Source organism: Macadamia integrifolia, chromosome 3 (genome assembly GCF_013358625.1).
Source record: "Macadamia integrifolia cultivar HAES 741 chromosome 3, SCU_Mint_v3, whole genome shotgun sequence".
NCBI classification, from domain to species: Eukaryota; Viridiplantae; Streptophyta; class Magnoliopsida; order Proteales; family Proteaceae; genus Macadamia; species Macadamia integrifolia.
In genome coordinates, this window is record NC_056559.1 from 16,859,989 (window position 1) to 16,884,499 (window position 24,511).

The window sequence follows — 24,511 nt, forward strand, 5'->3', positions numbered from 1 at the left end:
ATTTTTTGTTTTACTTTGTTATTAAGTAATTATAAGTTACTTAAAGATCATCATACCTTGGAAAGTGAAGATTAACCACAAGAATACAATCAATTTGTTGTCAGGGTTTTGGAAGCTTTTAATCAAAACTGAGATCCCCCAGATCTGAACTCCAATCAGCTCATGCACAACAAAGATATATTTCCATACTTTTCAACATATTTCTCCCCCTTGTCATTGGCAAAAAGGAAATCATAATAAAAACAAGAAATGAACATTAAGTAGATGGATACTCAGAACACAGGCGTCCCGGCGGAGATAGGATTCATGGCGTACTACCGATAGTGTGAACCTCGTTTTTGTTTTATTTTATTTTTTAATGTCGTTTTTTAAAAGTTCATAGGATTTCGCTACGTGATATGACAATTTGTAGTGACGATGCCATTTTCCTTTTTGGTAGAGTATTTCCTAACCTCTAAAGCTCTCTTAACCTAAGAAAACAATCCTAATCAATCTAGTTATGTTTCTCTAGATGATTACCTTTTTATGTTCTCTTCTACTATGGGGTGTTCTGTGAATTTTGCTTCTTTGGCCTCTGGTTAGAATTTGTTAATTCATTTGACATTTTCATTCATGCCTTCTATTTATCAAATTTTATTTGCATTCCTTACCTGATCCATTCGGATTTCTTTAATTTTCCTTTATTGAATGAAATTACATATCTATCTCATATGGGGTTTTTCCCTCTGTTTATGATCTGCTAATTATTTGTTGAGTTTTCTGTTCTGTTTAAATTTTTGATTGTGGGATAGGTTTTTTGTTCTTAAAGTATTTTTTTTTTTTGTTAATCAAGGTGTTTGGGTCAGCTTACGTGTACCTCGACTAATCCTCGGGAAGACTAGCGTAGCAACCCACTGCCATGGTCTCCACTTAAATCGCAAATGCACAAATGGAGAATCGAAGTTAGGACTGAGCACTCATCCACACAATCCCCGATTCACCCTAACCGTTTAGGCAACCCACGGATGGGTAAAGTACTCTACATGAGTCATCTCATTGGAAAATGTTGTATTTACTTTTGAACTTGTTTTATCACCTGAGATTTTTCCCAATGGTTGTTTGATTCAAACATCTATAGCTGTTATCTCTCTCGTAATTTTGCCATTTCATCTTTTTTTTTCTATCCTATTTTTCCTATTTCAATTTTAACAACTTAGGTCCATTTTGTGGAAAACTCATTTCATTCCCGATTTCTATTTCTTGTGGAAGCTAATAGTTGCTTCATTTGTTTTAAAGAGATTTGAAACTCTTAAGATCCAAAAAAGTGCTGCTCAATTTGCTCAAGCTACTCTCCATGAGATCGAAGTCCTCTCCACAATAGCTAGCGGTGACCCCTCTAGTTCCAATTGCATTGTTTGACTAAGTGACCACTTCAAGCATGTGGGCCTAAATGGGCAGCACCTAGGTACGGTTCTTGAGCTTCTTGCTGACAATTTGCTTCGATTGACAATATATGACCTTTATAAGGGTGTTGAATTGAACAAGGTTAGGGAGATCTGCAGATGATTTTGTATGGTCTGGATTACTTGCATACGGAACTCAATATAATCCCAGACTTAAAACTTGAAAACATTCATCTTGTCTCCACCATTGATCCTAGCAAAGACAAATAGCTGAAGAGGAACGCAAAGAGGGGAGTGGCAAAGATCTCAGAAAGGAAAGCCTTAAAGTGTGGAGCTTTAAAGCATGACAGGGACTTGAATGGGATTGATTTTAAGTGCAAGATTGTGGATTTTGGAAATGCATGTTGGGTTGATAAAAAATTTACAGAAGATATTCAAACAAGACAGTATAGGGTGTTAGAACTCCCTATGGGTTTGAGTTTGAAACCCTATTGAGGAAACCACACAGGAAAAATAAGAACACGAATCTAATAAAATTATGGAGGATCAATTTGTACCTTTCACCTAGTATGCTGAAGATGATTGATGTTGGTCACTCCCACTTTCGCTCTCTTGGCTTGGCTATGGATCTTCTACAGCCCCTTAAACCTCCTTGGTTCTCTCACTTTAGTGGTAAAGTGGAGAAGAGTGAATAATGGCTGTAGGGACCCAAAACCTAGTATTTATAATACTGTCCTGCACTCAAAACCCTAAACCACAATGGGTTGAGCCAGCATATCCCTAAGCTTGAGAGTGGACCGAACCGGTTCATGCAATTTGACTCTCACCCATTTAATCAACCCGAATAATTAATTTAGCCCATAAATCTAACAATCTCCCACTTGGGCTACATTAATTATAAGGATGTCTTTTAAATTGGTGTGGCCATAGAATCTTATTACATTAACCACTCTTACTGTGATTCAGTTGAAAAACCACTCACATCGAATAACAGCAGAAGATACACCTCAATATATGGCATACAACTTTCTGTTATTACAAACATAAGTAAGTTTCTTAACACGAATCTATGTGGGATACCATCATAGAAATATTGACATATCCTCAAATTACACTGTTGTCATTCTATATAGGTTCTTAACTAAGATATTAACCTTCACTGTGGCAAATCGCCTTTGATCTGTGGTTAATATCTAACTGTGGCCTTCCGCCTATAAACTGTGGCAAATATTGCCTATGAGCTGTGACAAATACTGTCTTAAAATGTGGCAAACATTACCTTTTGAACTGTGGCAAAATATTGCCTATAACTAAGACAATTACTGCCTATAAAAACATTTTCAAATGAAATCATAAACCAAATATTTCAAGAAATAACTGTGCATAATGTAAATGCTAAAACTTAACCATAATTCATCAAACTGTGCCCCAAAACATACGGGCTAAGGTTCAAAACATAAACAAATACTAAACAAAACCAGAGCTCCCACTAATCAAGCATTTCAAATAACCGTATGTAAAGAAATCCTAACTACTTGATGGGACCAAATTTTACTTGCTCTCAATTGCTGATGATCAGTCTACCTCACCCTTTCTTAGTATCATCCTACTTATCAACCTTAGAATTCTTCCTCTTCTCTAACCATTTCTTGAAAATAAAACAGTCCTTCTTCACATGTCCTTTCTTATGGCACCAGAAACACTCTACGTTGTTGGTATTCTCTTCATCCTGAGCCTTTTGAGATGTGTCAAGTTCTTGAGAGCTATTAGTCCTATCATATGGCTTGACGCTTCCTCTGTTGGAAAAATTTTTGTTCCTTCTGCTTGGTCTACCAGAAGATCCCTTGTGGAAAGTTGCATGTGCACTCTCAAACCTAGTTTGTTTCAATTTTTTTTCCTCTTGAGTGCAAATGGAAATGAGCTCATTTAAGCTCCAATCGTCCTTCAGTGCAATGTAGGTAGATTGGATAACCTTATACTGACTAGGGAGGGTATTTAGTGCAATGTGTACAATAAATTCTTCATCGATCTGTATTCCAAGATTCTTAAGTTTACCAGCATCAGTAGCTACACCCAAAATGTATTCTCTAACACTCCCGCATCCATCATACCTTGTATTCATTAGCCTGGTCATCAATGTGGTTTTCTCAGCTTTCTTGTTGTGTTGAAATCTAGCTTTAATAGCATCCGGGAATTCTTTTGCAGTGTCTTTGATCTCTATGTTCCCACGTATAATTTCAGGAACTGCATTTTTTAAAACCAATATGCACTTTCTGTTTGCTTTAGTCCATTTCTTAAACTTAGTCCTTTCAACACTTCTGCTCGAGTCTGTGAGAGGCTCAGGTTTAGGCTCCCTAAGTGCCAAGTCTAAGTCAAGAAGACCTAAATGCAATTCTAATTCTTCCACCCACTTTTGATAATTGTTACCAGTGAGTATTGGGATGGAAGATACAGAACTTGAGGGAATGACCATCTTACTACAGCAGTAACAACAACACAATATGTCACACATCGTTCTCACAGAACCGGGCCAGTGACCGGGTTAACACCGGTTAACCCAAACCTGCCAGGATCATCAGATACTGTATTCCACCACAGCATACACACAACTAATATAAACTCATCAGACCAGCGGAAGACTAAGTTTTACCTGTGAATAATCCCATGATACTTGATACCCGGATTGGGATACAATAATTATATACATGTGGGCCCGAAGGCATGATATTTACACAAAAAGAATAAAATTCAAATATCAAGTACATAAGGAAATCCACCAAAACAATCAAAGTACACAGCTCGGCTCGGTATCAAGGCTAGAGCTCAGCTCGGCATCACATAGAAGAGTTCAGCTCGGCCTCAGAAGTGGAGCTCAGCACGGCCTCAAAGGTGGAGCTCAGCTCGGCCTCAGAACTGCTGTCCCGCAGCACAACTCTCACACGAGCAGTCAGTGTCGTGCTCTAACTCCTCAGGGGTCCACCAGTCCTCATCAGGAAACTCGACTGTGGGACCCACCCCATGCTCCTCAAATGTATGACCTGTAAAATCATCTAAAAAGGGGTGCACACGTGGGATGAGCTCACTAGCTCAGTAAGTGGTAAGATGGACCACACAACAGTCCACACATCAAAACACATCATATGCACTACATGCCATGCTATACATTTTAAATCACATCCACCTAAGCAACATTACTAAGTCATTGGTTTTAGTGCTACTACAACCACAGTGCGCGTATACTCCGGGTACGAGCTGCGAACTCCCTCCCACGATACGCCCATAGGGCTGTCGAAGAAGGCCCACCGTGAGCACTCAGAAAAGTAAAGACAATGCCATCCACCGGCTCTCAACAGAAATGTAAATGACTGAAAATAAAGGTGCTGACTCCAGTAATTTAAAATCAGTAGGATTGGCCCTCTTGAATGTACCACCGGGGTTGCCGACTGTCCTACATGACTCGTCGGGCGTTATGTCTAACCGCCACAGTGACCCGATCACCCGCGACCACTGCTTCCCCCCAAATGATAACCCAACACCTTAACCCCTGTTGGGAAGGGTCGTAGCACGGGATGGTGAAAATCCTAATACCGCATGCTCCTATATGACAATAGTACGAATGCATAGTGCCACCGTGTCCCATTCCACGGGCCACCAATGTAATAGTTTCCAAGCCGACTATGGCATCTAATCTATCAATGCATCATGCATCATGATGTCCACATTCAATATATAAACATCTCATTCAATTGACATTTAGAAAGTAAACATAGCACATATACATAACAATGTGAGGAATGACTAATCTACATAGCATATTCATGATGGCATGACTAGACTAGATATAATTAAATGAATGCCAAACAATTCCTTGAAACAAGGCCAAACGTCCTCTCCCCACTTACTTGTAGTGTACAAGGATTCCCGTTCGGTACGGGTGAGATTCGGTGCGAATCGGGTAGGATTTGGTGAACCTAACATAATTGAGCGGGGTTAGTACTTCACCATTTTAGAATCAAAATTAACACTATCTGATGACAAAATCATGTTTAGAAGGTTAAAATAAGGTCACACATCCGATTTGGGTTCAATCGGACATAAGGATCACCTTCGGGGCCACACGGGTGGGTCAGACAGGTGGGCTGTCTGGCCCACCGGTCCTACCCACCGGTTTGGACCGACGGGTAGGGGCCCGCCAGTAGGGCCCGCCGGTTGTGCCCGAAGGCCCCTGCCCTCTCAGGTGGGTGCCCACAGGCGGGTAGGGGCCCACCGATTGCAACCACCGGTCTTGGCGGGAAAGACACTGTTTCTTCCCAACTTCCTCCATTCTTTGGGGGTTCAAATGGGGATTTTCCCAACCCATTCTTCACACCTTCAAGGTCTTATAGGATGGTTCTAACCTAGATCTAGGTTAGATTCAAGGGATGGGAAACCATCTTACCTTCTTTGCTCAAGAACAACTTCAAACCCTCCAAATCGCTTCAAACTCACAATGCTTCTTCCACCTTGTCACTACCTCTTCAAATCCTTCAAGATCAACACATAAATCATCTATTAAACCTTAGATTCATCATTTCAAAGGGGATTTACAAGATCTCAAGAAACCCTACTCAAATCAAGGGTTTTAATCTTGGGTATGGTGAATGTTCAAAGAACCCAACTTTGCTTACCTCTAAATGTAGATCTAGAGTTGAAGATCACTCTTCCGGCGCCGGAATGGGAAGATCAAGCTTCGGCGCCGCTGAAATCCTTCTCTTCTTCTTCCTTCTCTTCCCTTCTTCTTCCCTTTCTTTTCTCTCTCCTCTTTACTCTTCTCACCAACGTACGGGTGTCATAAATGAAAGAAAATAAAATCATAATGCTATATATATAATTCCTAAATAAGTGAATAGTGCACATGGATGGGTCACTCAGGTGGGTGGGTGCACCCACCTGTCCGCCCACTTGAGGGCCAAAACTTGGGATTTTGACAGGGTTCCGGCCTCGGCGTGAATCCCACCCCTGGCATACGATGTAGCATACGTATATACCTTAAAATATGGCTATAATACCTGCTTTATCCGTACATGGCCTTATGGTAGGTGCATGTACACGGCTTGGGCACTCCCGTCTCTTCTGGCACTGGCTCGGACTTGTCGGGCCAGCCGGTGTTTAAGGTCACCCTTGCCATCATAGCCCATAAGGAACCCGCTCTAACTCCCTCTGGTTCGGTCCCTGCACGGTTAACCGGTTCAACCACGAAATCATACCAGGTTTAAGAAGTAGGGTATTACCTTACCCCCCCTTCTGAAAAATTTCATCCTCGAAATTGCGTACCTGGTTGATCAAAAAGATGAGGGTACTTGGCTTGCATTTCATCCTCTACCTCCCAAGATGCTTCTTCAATTGAATGATCAGCCCATCGCACCTTCACATAGGAAATGGAGCGGTTACTAAGGGTTTTCACCTTCCAGTCCAAAATTTCAGCTGGCTGTTCTTTATAGGTCATGTCAGCTTCAAGGTATTCTGGCTCCATGGGTAGTACATGAGATGGATCATGCACGTATCTCTTCAGCATGGATACATGGAATACATTGTGAACATCCCCAAGTGAAGGTGGCAGAGCAAGCATGTAGGCTACTAAGCCAACCCGGGATAAGATCTCAAATGGTCCAATGTATCTTGGGCTCAACTTCCCCTTTCTGTGAAACCTTTGCAACCCTTTAGTAGGAGAGATCTTGAGAAATACCTTTTCTCCTGGCTGAAATTCAATATCTTTTTTACGGGTGTCCGCATAGCTCTTTTGACGGGACTGAGCTGCTTTAATCCGTTCTCTAATAACGTCGACTTTGTCACAAGTCATCTGTATCATCTCAGGTCCTAACATTCGACGTTCATCTACCTCATCCCAATACAAAGGAGTTCTGCACTTTCTGCCATATAACGCCTCATATGGAGCCATCCCAATTGTAGCTTGGTAACTGCTGTTATATGCAAACTCCATAAGAGGTATATATTCTTCCCAGCTGCCACTCATCTCCATTGTACATGCCCTGAGCATGTCCTCTAATATCTGTATGGTTCGCTCCGACTGACCATCAGTCTGTGGGTGAAAAGCAGTACTCAAATTCAATTGTGATCCTAAGGCACGCTGTAAGATTTTCCAAAATCTGGAAGGGAACCTTGGGTCCCTATCTGAAACAATGCTCACTGGCACTCCATGTAAGCGCACTATGTTGTCCATGTAAAGTTGTGCTAGTTTGGCCATAGAGAACTTGGTCTTGATGGGAATGAAATGAGCAGTCTTGGTAAGCCGATCCACGATCACCCATATCGTGTCCATTCCCTTAGGTGTACTTGGTAGTCCGATGACGAAATCCATTGTGATCCTTTCCCACTTCCATTCTAGTACTGGGAGTGGCTGAAGAGTACCATAAGGTCGATGCCTCTCAGCTTTTACTTTCTGGCAGGTAAGACAAGTCGCCACATACAAAGCTATGGTGACTTTCATGTTTGACCACCAGTAACTTTGTTTGAGGTCTTTGTACATCTTGGTACTTCCTGGGTGAAGTGAGTACTCGGAGCTATGTGCTTCTCGCACTATCTTGTCTTGTATATCCAAGTCATCGGGTACACACAATCTGTCTCGAAACATCAATGCCCCATTACTGGCTAAAGCAAAATCTGGGTCGTTCATTGTTTGATCTTGAACCTTAACTCTGATCCTCTACAATTCAGGATCCAAAGGTTGCTTCATTATTACCTCTTTTCTAATTGCAGGATGCACCTGTAGAGCCGTCAAGGATACAGTCAACCATTTAAGGTTTTCTGGTTGAGGTTCAAGCTCTAAGGTTGCCCCTTCATATAAGAGGGTTTCATCCATTAGCATAGCCTCCTGCACGAGTGGTGGGCTGACTGCTAAGTATGGGAGCGACACAGTCTGTGTCTTCCGACTCAATGCATCTACCACTACATTTGCCTTGCCGGGATGATACTGAATGTCGCAGTCATAATCCTTCATGGGTTCAAGCCATCTCCTCTGTCTCATGTTCAGATCCTTCTGGGTGAAGAAGTACTTCAGGCTTTTGTGATCGCTGTATATCTCACACTTCTCCCCATACAAATAATGTCGCCAGATCTTAAGGGCAAAAATGACTGCAGCTAGTTCTAAGTCATGAGTGGGGTAATTCTTCTCATACTCCTTTAGTTGTCGGGATGCATACGCTATTACCTTACAGCGTTGCATGAGAACACAACCCAAACCAACTTTGGAAGCATCGATATAGACTATCATTCCACCTGTGCCTTCAGGAATAGTCAGCACAGGGGCAGTCACCAACCTTTCTTTCAATTCCTGGAAGCTCTTCTCACATTCCTCTGCCCAGTCGAATTTCACACCCTTTTTAGTCAACTTGGTCATTGGTGCTGAGATCTGAGCAAAATTCTCAATGAAGCGCCGGTAATATCCAGCCAAACCCAAGAAGCTTCTAATTTCAGTAACATTCTTGGGGCTTTCCCATTCCACTACTGCTTTCACCTTTGCAGGATCTACTTCGATTCCGGCTTTAGACACTACGTGCCCCAGGAATCCAACTTGTTCAAGCCAGAATACACACTTGCTGTACTTGGCAAACAACTGTTGATCTTTCAACCTCTGTAACACCATTCTCAAGTGTTGAGTGTGCTCCTCTTCGGTCTTGGAGTAGATCAAGATGTCATCAATAAAAACAATTTCCTATTTATCGAGCACATCCTGAAATACTCGATTCATTAGATCCATGAATGCTGCCGGTGCATTGGTTAACCCGAAAGATAACACTAGGAACTCATAGTGACCGTATCGAGTCCTAAATGTTGTTTTGGGTATATCACTGCTCTTTATCTTGAGCTGATAATAGCCTGACCGAAGGTCTATCTTTGAAAATACTCTGGCTCCCTGCAACTGGTCAAATAGATCATCAATGCGTGGCAATGGATACCGGTTCTTAATGGTTAGCTTATTTAACTCCCGGTAATCTATGCACATACGCAAACTGCCATCTTTCTTCTTGACAAACAACACTGGGGCACCCCAAGGTGAAACACTTGGGCGAATAAACCCCTTTTCCAATAGTTCCTGCAACTGCATCTGCAACTCCTTCAATTCAGCTGGTGCCATCCTGTATGGAGCCTTAGATACTGGAGCTGCTCCAGGAGTCAAATCTATGGCAAACTCCAACTCTCTATCAGGTGGTAAATGCATCAGATCATCCGGGAAAACGTTGGGAAACTCTTTAACCACCTTTACGTCTTCTAGAGGTGTAATCCTTGCATCAACATCAAGTACCGATGCCAAGTAACCCTGACATCCACTTTCTAGCAATTTTACCGCTTGAAGAGCAGAGACAAGGACCTTCCTCACCCTTTTTATTGTATCTACTCGGTATACCAATTCTTTCCCTTCGTCATCTGCCACCCTAATCAGCTTTTCAGCACAGATCACATTAGCTCGATGAGCCGACAACCAATCCATACCCAATATAACATCAAAATTCTGCATATTAAACTTAATGAGTTGTGCATCAAGGTTCTTCCCATTAATTTCCACTGGGCACGGCCCATACACTTCCTTCAACTGTGCAACTTTACCAGTAGGCATACTAACAATCATTCCATGATCTAGGATCCTGGGTGACATCCCAAGTTTCTCTGCGAATCTCTTAGATGCGAATGAATGAGTAGCTCCTGAATCGAATAAAACATAGGCAGGTATGCCTGATATGGGTAGGATACCTAGTGTAACAATGCATATAATTTCAGCAGGTCATCAATATTAATCATAATAAATTTTTTAATTTAAAATGTACCTGCCACTACTTCTGTACTGGCCTCAGCTTCCTCAGCTGACGGAGCATACATCCTTCCCTGCGGTTGATTCCCCCGAGCTAAGGGAGGTCGATACGCAGAGGGCTGACTGGAGGGCAAGGCTGGTCTAGCCCGACAGTCTTTCGCATAATGTCCATATGAATGGCAGTTGAAGCAACGAATCTCGGACGTCAGAACTGGGGTGGGGCCCCTCTGCACTTGACCCGTTGCAGATGGAGGTCGAGGTGGCCTTGGAGCTGTAGGTGCCACACTAGTGTTCGTGCGAAAAGAGGTGGAACCCGAACCACCAACTGGTCTAGGAGGGTAGCCAGATGACCTATAGGGCTGCCTATACATAGGCCCAGAACTGTATGATCCGCGGTATGCCTTGGAGGAGTTTCCCATATCCGGAAATGGGTTTGTTCTCTTCCACAGTCCAGGGGTGAGGGACTGTTCTCCCTTTTGTTTATCCTCCATGGTCTTGGCCTTCTGCACAATCTAGCCATATTCGGTCAAATCCAATACCTCAAGTACAGACCCAATAGATGCTTTTAGGCCTTTTAGGAACCTTGCTGCCTTCTCTTCAGCTGTCCTCATATGCCTTGGGGCAAAATGGAACAAACTCTCGAATTGTTGTTGGTACTCAAGGACAGTCTTACCTCCTTGAGTTAAGGCCATGAACTCAGTCTCTTTGCGGTCTCTGAAACTACGCGGATAATGGTTGTCTAAGAACAACTCCTTGAATTGCTCCCAAGTGGGTTCTGGATGGGCAGCCAGCAATATGGGCTTGGAGGCTTGCCACCAAGAATTTGCCTCCTTTTTAAGTTGCAACCCAGCACAAATGAGTTTCTGTGCATCTGTGCACTCAAGCACCTCAAATATCTTCTCTAATTCTTGGATCCATTGGTCCGGTTCCAGAGGATCACTCCCCACCTTAGAGAATACAGGTGGTAAGTTCCTCTTGAATGACTCCACTACCTTTGACGTAATATTTGTTGGCGGGAAGTTAGGAGCATAAGCCGGATAGTAGGAGTATGGAGGAGGCATCCCATACTGAGGAACACCGAATGGTGGGATTGGAGGTGTACCCCCCACTTGTGGTCCCGTTCCTGACCCTACAGGCGGGTCCTATGGAGTGAGTACCCAAGGAGGTTGACCCGGTTGAGAAAATTCCAGCTGTTGCTGAATAGCAGTCATAAATGCTTGCTGTTGCTGAAAAGCCTGTTGTGACTGCTGAATTATAGTAGCAACATCTCCCGGTGTGATAACCGGTGGAGGGTCCGGGAGTGTAGTCATAGGTGGGTCCCCATGTGCCCCACCCTGACCAAGGGTCTCTGAAGGTGGTGGAGGTGAGGTTTGCCCCACAGAGCGGGACCTCCTGGGATTTTGTGGTCGACCGTCCGGACAAGGACCTCGCGAGGTACCTCGGGCATTACTACCGGATCTAGTACGTACCATCGTATTCCTGTACCTGGAACATATCACACACCATACTGGTTAAACACCATAGAATTGATTTCAGCATACAAATATATGCCATCATATAAGGTGCTGTAGTGTATGACAACCTGCAATTTACCGCAACTTAATTTTCGAGATACAGGGCCAATGCCCCAACAGGTGTGTCAATGGTCCCATTTGACCACAAAAAATTAATATAGGAATAATATCAATGATAAGAAGCAATATAATTATGCTAGAAGGAGGAAAGGAAAGAAAAAAAAATTTTCAAAATTTTTCCCCAATTTTCACAACCGGTGGGCTGCACCGGAGGGTAAGGGCCCGCCGGTCCCAGTACCTCAAACAGACGGGTGGCACCGGTGGGTGGGGCCCATCGGTCTGGCCCGCCGATCTTGCCCGTGTAAAAACACGAACAGGGCCCTACAGACCCTGTTCTGTCTTGTCTCTTTCTTCCTCTCTTCCTTGGGCGACCTTGGAGGTCTCCTCGGCGCTTCTACTCACGAGTCTACTTATCAACTCGGCACTTTTGAGAAGGTTTAACTCTCCCTTTTCCTCAAGTAAGTTTCTTCTTCTCTTTTCTCAGAATTTTCCTTTTGGGGTAAAATGCATGTGTAGGCTTTAATCTATGCTTTCCTTCCACCTTTCTTTCTATGGAATAGCATTTCCATGTGATTGTGATGTTTCTACTGTGGTCATTTGTAGTTTATTAGGATTTTATCTCCTCATTTGGAGAAAACCCCAAATCGTGCCCTAGGTTTTCAAATTTGGGGATTTCTTAAATATTCGATCCTTTTCTCCAATTGATGATTCCTTTATGATGCATTCCACTTGATTTATGCTTAGCATGCCATAGATTTCATGAAATATCCATTGTGCTTGGAATCCCCATGTATTCCCATGAAAAACCCCTCTTTTGTATTGGTTTTTTTCATCACATACTTGCATCTGTGGACCTCCATTGTCTATTTGGGTATGTTCTTGTACATTCATGATCCCGCTACCATGGCATTTCGTTCTATACCTAGGGTTTCAAGCTTTTTACTCCATTGTGAATGAGTTTGCGCATTGCAATTGAATCCTCCCATGTCATCCTTGCTGTTATTTTACTGTTTTAGCATGTTTCCCCTTTGTCGCTTACCGTGCATCATGTCCATTAGCTCCCTATCATTTCTAGCTTGTCGCCATTCCCATTTTGTGAGTATTTGTGTTTTGAGCTTCCCTTTTTCTGCTATCATTTTCTTTTCTTTACTTACCCCACTTTCTTTTCTTCTTGCCAGGATGTCATCTCGCACCGGCAAAGGACCATCTTCCTCTGGCATACGACGTAAGACCACCGCTACTAAGCAGAAGAGTGCAGAGACCAGCTCTTCAGCCCCCCGCACAGGGAGACCCGGACCTGCCCGGTCTGACCCTACAGATTATGATGAGGAGCACTTCCTTAGTACAGAGGCAGCAGCCAACTGGTCGATTTTCCTGAAGAGGTCGGTGATGATGGAGAAGACCGTGGTAGTCGATGACTTCCACAAGGCTCGGCTTCAGGAGAGGTTCTCAGCACTGGGCTGGGATTCTATCCTTCATGTAGACCGACCATGCTACGAGCAGCTAGTCCACCGGTTCTACTACAACTTGGAGGTGTCTTATCCATACGGGGAGTTCACCATAAGCAGCTTGGTGAAGGGGGTAGACATCCAGCTGACGATGGGTACCTTGGCCAGCATCCTGGGCATATCAGTAGCTGGACACCGATACTACAGTCCTCCCAGGAGTAAGCCTCTGGGACCATTCATGAGTTTGGAGATGCCGGACTTCATTTACGAGACTATCTGCGGCACCAGCACCCGTCCGAAGTCCGAGACGTCCTTCTACCCTGAGGTTCGTTTATTTGCTCGATTGGTCCAGTTCAACCTGCTCCCCAGAGGAGGTCATCGGAACCAGGTGGGTTTTATGGCGGCCTTCATTGCTTTCTGCATCTTCACGGCCGCAGAGGGAGGCGACGAGCACTTATGCCTTCCGTACATCATCCTCAGGACGATGGAGCACCACACTTCCCACCCTGAGGATGAAGGATTCCCCTATGGCAGGATCCTCACCGGGATCTTCGAGTTCTTCGGGGTGGACCTGAGCGGCGAGGAGGGGAAGACTCCGGCTGATAGGTTCGACAGGAGTAACCTCCTAAGGATGGGTCTCCATACCCTCATGGATACACCCCCGAGATCAGGAGCTCAGAGAGGTAGGGGTAGGAGGGCTGCCCCTATGGAGGATGTCCCAATGGAGGAGGAGTCCAGCGAGGAGGATGAGGACTACGTTCCTCAGGACGAGGAGGAGGATCTGGTGGGTGGTGGCATCCCTGAGGAGGCACCTCAGGAGTCGAGAGGCCCCGGTCCTAGTTCCTCCAGAGCTGCAACCTCACGACATACAGCCCCACCACCTGGGAGTGGTGCATACGACTTCGAGGGCATGATGTCCTCCATGCAGGCCTTACAGGATGGCCAAGTTCAGCTACTGAGATGGCTGGACGAGAGTGCCTCCAGGGAGGAACGCATCCTGGAGAGGCAGGCCACTTTGGAGAACTCCTTTCTCCAGCTGGGCCAGGACTTGAGCACCACGGCTAACGCCATGTCCGTCGACTTTGGCCGACTATGGAGGGCAGTACAGCTAGTGAACGTGAGGTTCGATTACTACGACCACCACCTCGACGTCAACTCTAGGCCTCCGATGAACGTGGTGATCATCGATGACGACGACGATGACCAGTGAGGGCTTAGCTCGCCCACACCAGCTGTTTATCCATTTTCTCTTTTTTATGTAGACCTTATTGTATACTTCATTTATTCTCATTCCTTGTATTTGTACTGTAACTGGAATCATTTGTGGAATATATTTTGATAGTGATCATTTTGTGGTGGAATCAGATGTTGAACACTTGTGTAGTTTAGTTATGTATTTTGCTACTTGATCATTGTTATATCATATTATCTGTTGTTTATCAGGTGTTTGTGTGTAAAATTTTTGGAAATCCCATTTTACGCCGTTATGCTGCCAAAATTTCGTCAAACTAGTATTCTATAGGTTACAACATCAATTTAATTACCTTTTATCTACACTCACGTATGCCATGAATGCAATCCCTAAATGCAACTCTTTTTATACTTTATTTCTTTGGCTTTTAACTCCTTAAAGCTTTTACATTAACCCAACCCCATTTCCCTATTATAGAGTCTACGGCATTTTAATGGTATGCTGTGAGTGGAGCAGAGCATCATGCTCTGATACCACCGTTGTCACACCCCGTTCTCACAGAATTGGGCCAGTGACCGGGTTAACACCGGTTAACCCAAACCTGCCAGGATCATCAGATACTGTATTCCACCACAGCATACACACAACTAATATAAGCTCATCAGATCAGCGAAAGACTAAGTTTTACCTGTGAATAATCCCATAGTACTTGATACCCGAATTGTGATACAATAATTATATACATGTGGGCCCGAAGGAATGATAATTACACAATAAAAGTACAATTCATATATCAAGTATGTAAAGGAAATCATCAAAATAATCAAAGTACACAGCTCGGCTCGGCAACAAGGCTAGAGCTCAACTCAGCATCAAAGGTTGAGCCCAGCTCGGCATCACATAGTAGAGCTCAGCTCGGCCTCAGAAGTGGAGCTTAGCACGACCTCAAAGGTGGAGCTCAGCTCTGCCTCAGAACTGCTGTCCCGCAGCACAACTCTCGCACGAGCAGTCAGTGCCGTGCTCTAACTCCTCAGGGGTCCACCAGTCCTCTTCAGGAAACTTGACTGTGGGACCCACCCCGTGCTCCTCAGATGTATGACCTGTAAAATCATCTAAAAAGGGGTGTACACTTTGACTAGCTCAGTAAGTGGTAAGACAGACCACACAGCAGTCCACACATCAAAACACATCATATGCACTACATGCCATGCAATACATTTTAAATCACATCCACCTAAGCAATATTACTAAGTCCTTGGTTTTAGTGCTACTACAGCCACAGTGCGCGTATACTCCGGGTACGAGCTGCGAACTCCATCCCGCGATACACCCATAGGACTGTCGGAGAAGGCCCACCGTGAGTACTCGGAAAAGTAAAGACAATGCCGTCCACCGGCTCTCAACATAAATGTAAATGACTAAAAATATAGGTGCTGACTTCAGTAATTTAAAAGCAGTACGATTGGCCCTCTTGAATGTACCACCGGGGTTACCGGCTGTCCTACATGACCCGCCGGGTGTTATGTCTAACCGCCACAGTGACCCGATGACCGCGACCACTGCTTCCCCCCAAATGATAATCCAACACCTTAACCCTTGTTAGGAAGGGTCGTAGCACGGGATGGTGAAAATCCTAATACCGCATGCTCTTATATGACAATAGTACGATTGCATAGTACCTCCGTGTCCCATTCCACGGGCCACCAATGCACTCATTTCCAATCCGACTATGGCATCTAGTCTATCAATGCATCATGCACCATGATGTCCACATTCAACATATAAACATCTCATTCAATTGGCATTTAGAAAGTAAACATAGCACATATGCATAACAATGTGAGGAATGACTAATCTACATAGCATATTCATGATGGCATGACTAGACTAGATATAATTAAATGAATGCCAAACAATGCCTTGAAACAAGGCCAAACGTCCTCTCCCCACTTACTTGTAGTGTACAAGGATTCCCGTTCAGTACGGGTGAGATCCGGTGCGAATCGGGTAGGATTTGGTGAACCTAACATAATTGAGCGGGGTTAGTACGTCACCATTTTAGAATCAAAATTAACACGATCCGATGACAAAATCATGTTTAGAACGTTAAAATAAGGTCACACGTCCGATTTGGGTTCAATCGGACATAAGGATCACCTTCAGGGCCACACGGGTGGGTCAGACAGGTGGGCTGTCTGGCCCACCGGTCCTACCCACCGGTTTGGACCGGTGGGTAGGGGTCCGCCGATAGAGCCCACCGGTCTGGCCCACCGATTGGGCTAGGGGCCCCTGCTAGGATCGGCGGGTAGGGTGGCCAACCGGTTGGGCCCGTCGGTTGTGCCCGAAGTCCCCTGCCCTCTCAGGTGGGTGCCCACAGGCGGGTAGGGGCCCACCGGTTGCACCCACCGGTCTTGGCGGGAAAGACACTGTTTCTTCCCAACTTCCTCCATTCTTTGGGGGTTCAAATGGGGCTTTTTCCAACCCATTCTTCACACCTTCAAGGTCTTATAGGATGGTTCTAACCTAGATCTAGGTTAGATTCAAGGGATGGGAAACCGTCTTACCTTCTTTGCTCAAGAACAACTTCAAACCCTCCAAATCGCTTCAAACTCACAATGCTTCTTCCACCTTGTCACTACCTCTTCAAATCCTTCAAGATCAACACATAAATCATCTATTAAACCTTAGATTCATCATTTCAAAGGGGATTTACAAGATCTCAAGAAACCCTACTCGAATCAAGGGTTTTAAGCTTGAGTATGGTGAATGTTCAAAGAACCCAACTTTTCTTACCTCTAAATGTAGATCTAGAGTTGAAGATCACTCTTCCGGTGCCGGAATGGGAAGATCAAGCTTCGGCGCCCCTGAAATCCTTCTCTTCTTCCTCTTCCTTCTCTTCCCTTCTTCTTCCCTTTCTTTTCTCTCTCCTCTTTACTCTTCTCACCAACGTACGGGTGTCATAAATGAAAGAAAAGAAAATCATAATGCTATATATATAATTCCTAAATAAGTGAATAGTGCACATGGATGGGTCACTCAGGTGGGTGGGTGCACCCACCTGTTCACCCACTTGAGGGCCAAAACTTGGGATTTTGACAGGGTTCGGGCCTCGGCGCGAACCCCACCCCTGGCATACGATGTAGCATACGTATATACCTTAAAATATATCTATAATACCTACTTTATCCGTACATGGCCTTTTGGTAGGTGCATGTACACGACTTGGGCACGCCCGTCTCTTCTGGCACTGGCTTGGACTTGTCGGGCTAGCTGATGTTTAAGGTCACCCTTGCCATCATAGCCCATAAGGAACCCGCTCTAACTCCCTCTGGTTCGGTCCCTGCACGGTTAACCGGTTCAGTCGTGAAATCAGACCGGGTTTAAGAAGTAGGGTATTACAGTAACCCTAGGCAGTGTTCCTCCAAGTTGCACCCCAACTCCTGACCCCACGGGAGGGCCCTGTGGAGTAACCACCCTAGGTGGCTGACCCTGCTGAGTAGGGTTCAAGTACTATTGCATAACAACCATAAAAGTTTGTTGCTGCTGAAAGGCCTCTTGCGACTGTTGTATAAGTGTCGCAATATCACCTAGAGTGATAACATGTGGGGGACCCGGAAGCTCATTCTCAAGTGGGTTACCATGAACTTCCCCTGGTCCATGGTCCACTTGTGGCAATGGATGTGAGGATTGCCCTATGGGTAAAGGTCCACGGGATTAGGTGGTCGAGCAACGGGTTGGGAACCCCAAGTGATACCTCAAACATTACCACTAGATCTAGTGCATACCATGGTGTTCTGTACCTGGATTATTCCAAAATGTAAGCATTGATTGAGTGCCACAACATTTATATATACATTCACAACTAATTGCATTTTATATCACAAGTTACATCGATGCACCACACCACATGACCAACACGCCCACACTTAATTACCAATATATAGTTTGGTCTCAAAACGATGCTTAACTATACGGTAAAACACCCCTATTGGCATCTAATTGGGGTCCACTAGGCACAAAAAAAATTCCAGACTCAGGCCATTCTGGGCCTTGATACCCAAATCGGCAGGCAAAACCGGGGGGCAAGGTCAGGCTGGGGCCCGTTGGTCCCGATCGAGCGACTTATAAGGGGTTTTAAAACCCAAATTTTCCCACTCTTTTCTTTGTTCTCTCCAAACTCCAAGCTAGGGTGATTTGAGGGTCCGTTCCAATGCTTCAACTCGCGATCTCACTCAACAAATCGGCGTTCATCTCTTCTTCATCATCTCAAATCCACAAGTAAGTTCTCTTCTCCATTTTCTCTTTGAAAACCACGATTTTGGTGTTCTTTCATTATAGAAATCTTAAAATATCCTTATATACTTCATTTTCTCCATGGACTGTTTGTTTCTTGGCAATGTGGTAATCCATTTATGCTTTCCATGGCTTGTTGGCCTTGATTGACCTATTTATAGAGAGAAAATCACAAAATTTTGCCCTAATTTATCTGTTTTAGGGTTTTCTTTTCATCTTTCTCCTTTAATGCAAATCGATGGTTCAAATGCTATTCTTCACTCTCATGCACACACACATTAGTAGACAAATCATTTCCATTCGTGTGTGCCTAGGTTTTCCTTTCTTTTGATATACATTTCCCCCCTTTTCTTATAAATAATGGATACAACCATATCCACCTTTCTCAATTAGTAGTACATTATCTCAAATAATTCCTTTGCAAGGATACATAGATTTTCCCTTGTGATTGTCTCAACTTTACTCATATAAAATCCCTTACTTTTTCCTAAGTTATTGTTTTGGGGTTTCTATCCATTTTTCCCTCAATACTAATGAAATGATTTGCCACCATTGTGCTCTTTGTTTTCTATTTATTGCATTTAGGCCTTGAGAAAATATCCTTACCCTCACTTTATTTCATCTCCATTTATTTGATGAGCATCATTGACTCATTTATTCCTTTATCTGCTTCAAAATTCATCACTTAATATCACTAAATTTTGATATTGGCTATTTACACTTTGGGGTTTTATCATTCTTGTCACCTTTCTTAGGGTTCATTTCACCCCCCTTTTTATAATATTGCTTATCACATTCTCTTCATATTCTCTGCTCATTACACTTACACATCTCCCTGGTGTTTTCAGGATGTCTTCCAAGAAGGGTAAAGAGGCTGCCTCTTCTTCCAAAAGGAGGAAGACCACCACCTCTAGGGGAAGAAATGCAGTCCCAAGTTTCTCTTCATTGTGGGTTCGACCCACAAGGGAGCCTTCTGTCAATCCCATGGACTTTGATAAGGGGTTGTTCCATAGCCTCGAAGTGGCTGTGGCATGGCTGATCTTCTCCAGGAAATCAGTTATGATGGAGAAGACAGTGGTGACAGAGGATTTTGTAGCTTTTTAGTTGATGAAGAAATTCACAGCCCTGGGTTGGCAAACTATGCTCCACCCCAATAGTCCATGCTACGAGGACCTCGTCCGATAATTTTATTACAATTTAGAAGTCTCCTATGAGAATGGGGAGTATTCCCTCACCAGCCTGGTGAAGGGAATCAACATCGTCCTGACTATTGACCTATTGGTAGGAATCTTGGGTATCTCAGCTGAGGGTGCCCGAGGATAAAGGCTATGGGCCCAGACTTGAGCCTAGAGATGCAGGAGCACATCTATAGGACCATCTGTGGTAGGAAGGAGCATCCATCATCTGAGATAGCTTATACTACCGATGCTCGAGTGTTTGCATGCCTGGCCCAATTTAACCTGCTCCCCAGTGTGGGTCATAGGAACCAGGTGAGCTTTATGACAGCCTACATTGCCTTCTGTATTTATTTGGCCTTGGATGAGGGTGCTTCCTGAACTTTGCCTCCCCTACATCATGATGAAGACCATGGAGTACCACATTGCTCACCCCAATGACTCTGATTTCCCCTATGGAAGATCACTAACCAAGGTCTTCGAGTACTTCCAAGTGGATTTGTTGGATGAGGAAGGGAAGTCTCCAGGGGACAGGTTCAATAGAGAGAACCTAAGGGGGATGGGCCTACAGTGTTACATGGGTGCACCACATAAGGCGAAAGAACAAGGGTCAGAGGATATGGAGGGAGAGTATGTTAGCGAGGAGGACGAGGACTACATTCCTTAAGCTAATGAGGAGGAGATTGATGAGGATGAGATCCTTATGGAGAAGCCCATAGAGACCAGGGCTGCTGATCCAAACTTTAGAGCTCCACCACCTTCAGGTGGGGCTTTTGATTTTTAGATATCGATGGATAGTATTGGTGCCCTGAAAGATGGGCAAGATCAGATTTCAGAGCACATGGAGGAGAGTGTCGTACAGTAGTTGGTGATACAACGTAGGTTGGGGAGAATGGAGACTGATTTCAAGACTCTAGCAGAGGATTTGGACAAGGTTTCCAAAGGTATCACTACCAATTTCAGTTGAGTGCAAAGGTAGGTCATCCTGACAAACGACCGACTAGACTTTTATGACTACACTTTCATTGTAAATAACAGTCCAAGCAGGGAAATACATCCACCGTGCCCAATGATGATTGATGAAGCAGTAGATCCTCCCTCTACTTTGCCTGTGCCTTAGAGATCCTCTACCTTCCTTCTTTTCTATCTTTTCTGATGGCGATAATTCTGATACCTTGGTGGTTGTATATTCTGATACATTCCTATGGTTTGGAACTTGGTAGTATTTATATGGATGATTATAACTTTCTGGATAAGTTTTACTTGTTTAGTTATCCTATTGTGGTTTGGTGGTGATAGTGTTTGTCACCCCTCTTTTTGTTTATTATATTTGTATAATTGCTTTATCAAGTGACTTCTTTGTAAAATTTTTGAAAATTCAATATAGCACTGTTATGCTGCCATAATTTTCATTAAATTTTGCATTCACTAGTTTATGAAATCGACCAATTAGTCTTTTGTTAATCTTTTAAGTTCTACTCTCATGTATGTGATGGGATGCAAGACTTTAGTCTTTTTAATCTTATTACCGGTTTTAGTTTTTTAAAGCTTTTATATTTACCCAACCCCAGGTCCTATTATAAGATTCTATGGGATCTAACTTGTATGTTGTGAGTGGGTAGAGCATCACGCTCTGATATCCCCGTTGTCACACCCTGTTCACATAGAACCGGATCGGTAACCGAGTTAACACCTGTTAACCCAAAACCTGCCAAGATCATTTGATACAATAACCACTACACAGTATACCCACAACTAAAGAAAGTAATTTCTATATTTCAGCAGAAGTCTTACATGTATATAGCTGTAAATGCCCTAATACTGTTGATACCCAAATTGTAATACATAATACATTTATATGTGAGCCCGTAGGCATGGTATATACACAAAAATTACAGTTTAGAAATCCAGAGTACAAAAGGGGCAACATCACAAAATAATAAAAAAGAATCCCATGTAGGTATTAGTGTTGCTGTCCCACAACATAACTCTCACACGGGCACTCGGCCCCATTCCCAAGATCTTCAGGGACCCACCAGTCCTCAGCTGGAAACTCCATAGTGGGTCCCGGCTCTAGCTCTTCAGCTGGATAAATTACAAGATCATCTAAAAGTGGTGTACACGTGGGATGAATTCACTAGTTTAGTAAGTAAAATGAAAGACCACGCAATCATTCGCCATACAAATGCAACTATATATATGCAAGTCCATTTTTATTATCCTAAACCTCCTAAACATCACATCTAAGTCATAGGTCATGTGCTACTCACAACCACAGTGTGCGTATGCCCCTGGTACGAGTCACGAACTCCATCTCATGATACACCCATAGGGTTTTCGGAGAAGGTTGGTCATGGGTACCGAAAAGTAAAATGGACCTTGCCCTACATTAAAGTAAAATGGGCCTTGCCCTGCATTAAATTAAAAGTAGTACGATTGACCCTCTTATTATATCACCAAAGTTGTCAATCATCTTAGTGATCGGTCGGGTGTATTTCTAACCTCTATCTTTGGTACACAACCTCGGGCTTCCCCTAGTGATATATCCAACACCTGAACCCCTGCTAGGAAGGGTCGTAGCACAGGGATATGTCATTCCTAACCGCATGCTCCTATATGAGGTAGGATAACTGCATAGTGCCATTACGTCCCATTCCTCGGGCCACCAATGTATTCGTTTCCAAGCCAACTACGGCATCTAGTCTAGAAATGCATCATATTCAATAATTTAAAGTCACCCATCTCATAACTCAAAGTAAGAATAAGCATTTAACAATTAAAGATATCAGCATATCAAGTCATAAATGAATTTCATTATGCACACGTTAATGCATGCAAATGGTATTCATGAGTCACTAGGCTACATACAATAATGAAATGATGACATGGCTAATCTACAATAATAATGGAATGGTGCAAAAACACTCCAAAATAAAATCAATGTTCTCTTCCCACTTACTTAATTGTGTACAATGATCACCCTTGGTACGAGGAAGATCCGACGTGCGATGATATGAGTTCTTAGTACAACCTATTATAAAAGAGTTCAAGTTTAATATAGCTCCATCTTAGGTTCACAACCAATGGAGTACAATGATCCCAACAAGTTTGGATTCATCATCGAAGGTTGCTTGATAAATTTGGGCCCAATCGGAACCCGAAGGGTCGGATTGGTAAGTCAACCGATGGGTGACGTACCTACTGGTCCTTGCTCGCCACTCGACACAGGGGCCTTGTAAGGACCAACGAGCCAGGAGCAGTAGGCCAGGTGCCCATCGATCCTCGCTCACCGCTCGACCGAGGGGCTTTGCCTGGACCGATAGACCAGGAGTGCCTGACCCGGTGCTCATCGGTCTTGCTTGTTGGTCGAGCCAGCAACACATCTAGGACAGGCAGGCTCTGGATTGGTGGGTCTGACCATTTTTAGGCACCCACCACTCAGAACCAAGATTTTTCTATTCACTCCTATTCTTCATCCCACATTAGGGAAACCATCATAGGTCGATTTAACCACATTTTCCACAAATCTAAGGTTCCATATCATGATTCCAACATAGATCTAGGATCGATTCAAAGTTTTAAGCTTGGGTTTTACCACTTTGCTCAAGAATACTTCAAAAACCTTAAATCTTCTTTCCAGCTCAAGAGATCAACAAATGCTTCTCAAATCTTACAATTTCTTCCTCTAAAACCTTCATAAACAACATGTTGGTCCTTTATTAAACACTTAGATTCACATTCTCAATAGGGATTAACAAGATCTAAAGGATTTCTACCCAAATCATAGGATTTCACTTAGGGTTTCATAAGGGTTTAAGAAATACCATCTTTAGTCACCTCAAATCGTAGATCTCAAAATGAGGGTTACTAATCCGATGTCGAATTCAAAAGATCTGACCCCAGCGATGCACAATGATCATCTTCTTCCCTTCTCTCTCCTTTGTTTCTCTCTCTTCTTTACTTTTCTCACCCACCTTGTAAAACAATAAATGAGGGTGAAGAAATGTAATAAATGCTATTTATACTTGGGTCAAAATATCTAATGATCAGAGTGGTAGGTCACACTAGTGGGTCTGACCCACCTATAACCACCCACTAGTCGGCCAAAACTTAGCTGATTAATCTAGGATTTTGGAGGGGCTCAGCCCCGACATGTATTTCACTCTTGGTAATTGACTAAAATATGTACTCGACACGAAATATGGCTACGTACCTTTAGTATATGGCCCAATGATACATGCAAGTGCACGGCTTGGGCACCCGAACTTCATTAGGCATCAACTCTAACTCGTCTGGCCAACCTGAGTTTAGAGTCACCCTTGCCATCATGTTCCATAAGGTACTTGCCTCAGCTCACTCGGGTTCAGGTCAAGACCACACCGAACCAACTAGGTAATTAGACCGGGTTTAGAAAGTAGGGTATCACATAGGCTGCTGCCCTATTGCTGCTAGGAGGCTATGGCCCTTCCCCAAAGCTACTAGTGTTGCTGCTATTGCTACTGCCATTCACCTTCCAAGTGCTACTAAGGTGCTGTCACAATAGAGAAATGCATCCGGCTACTGGTGAACCTACCTGTACACCTCAGGAACACAAGGAAGGTAACAAACCCTAACCCAACCTAGTGGATTTAGCTAGGGTAG

At 43.8% G+C, this 24,511-nt stretch overlaps 1 pseudogene; it reads left to right on the top strand.

The window, feature by feature from the left end:
• The first annotated feature begins 264 nt into the window (after positions 1 to 264).
• The window catches only part of LOC122074199, a 36,470-nt pseudogene continuing 12,223 nt past the window's right edge, over positions 265 to 24,511 (top strand).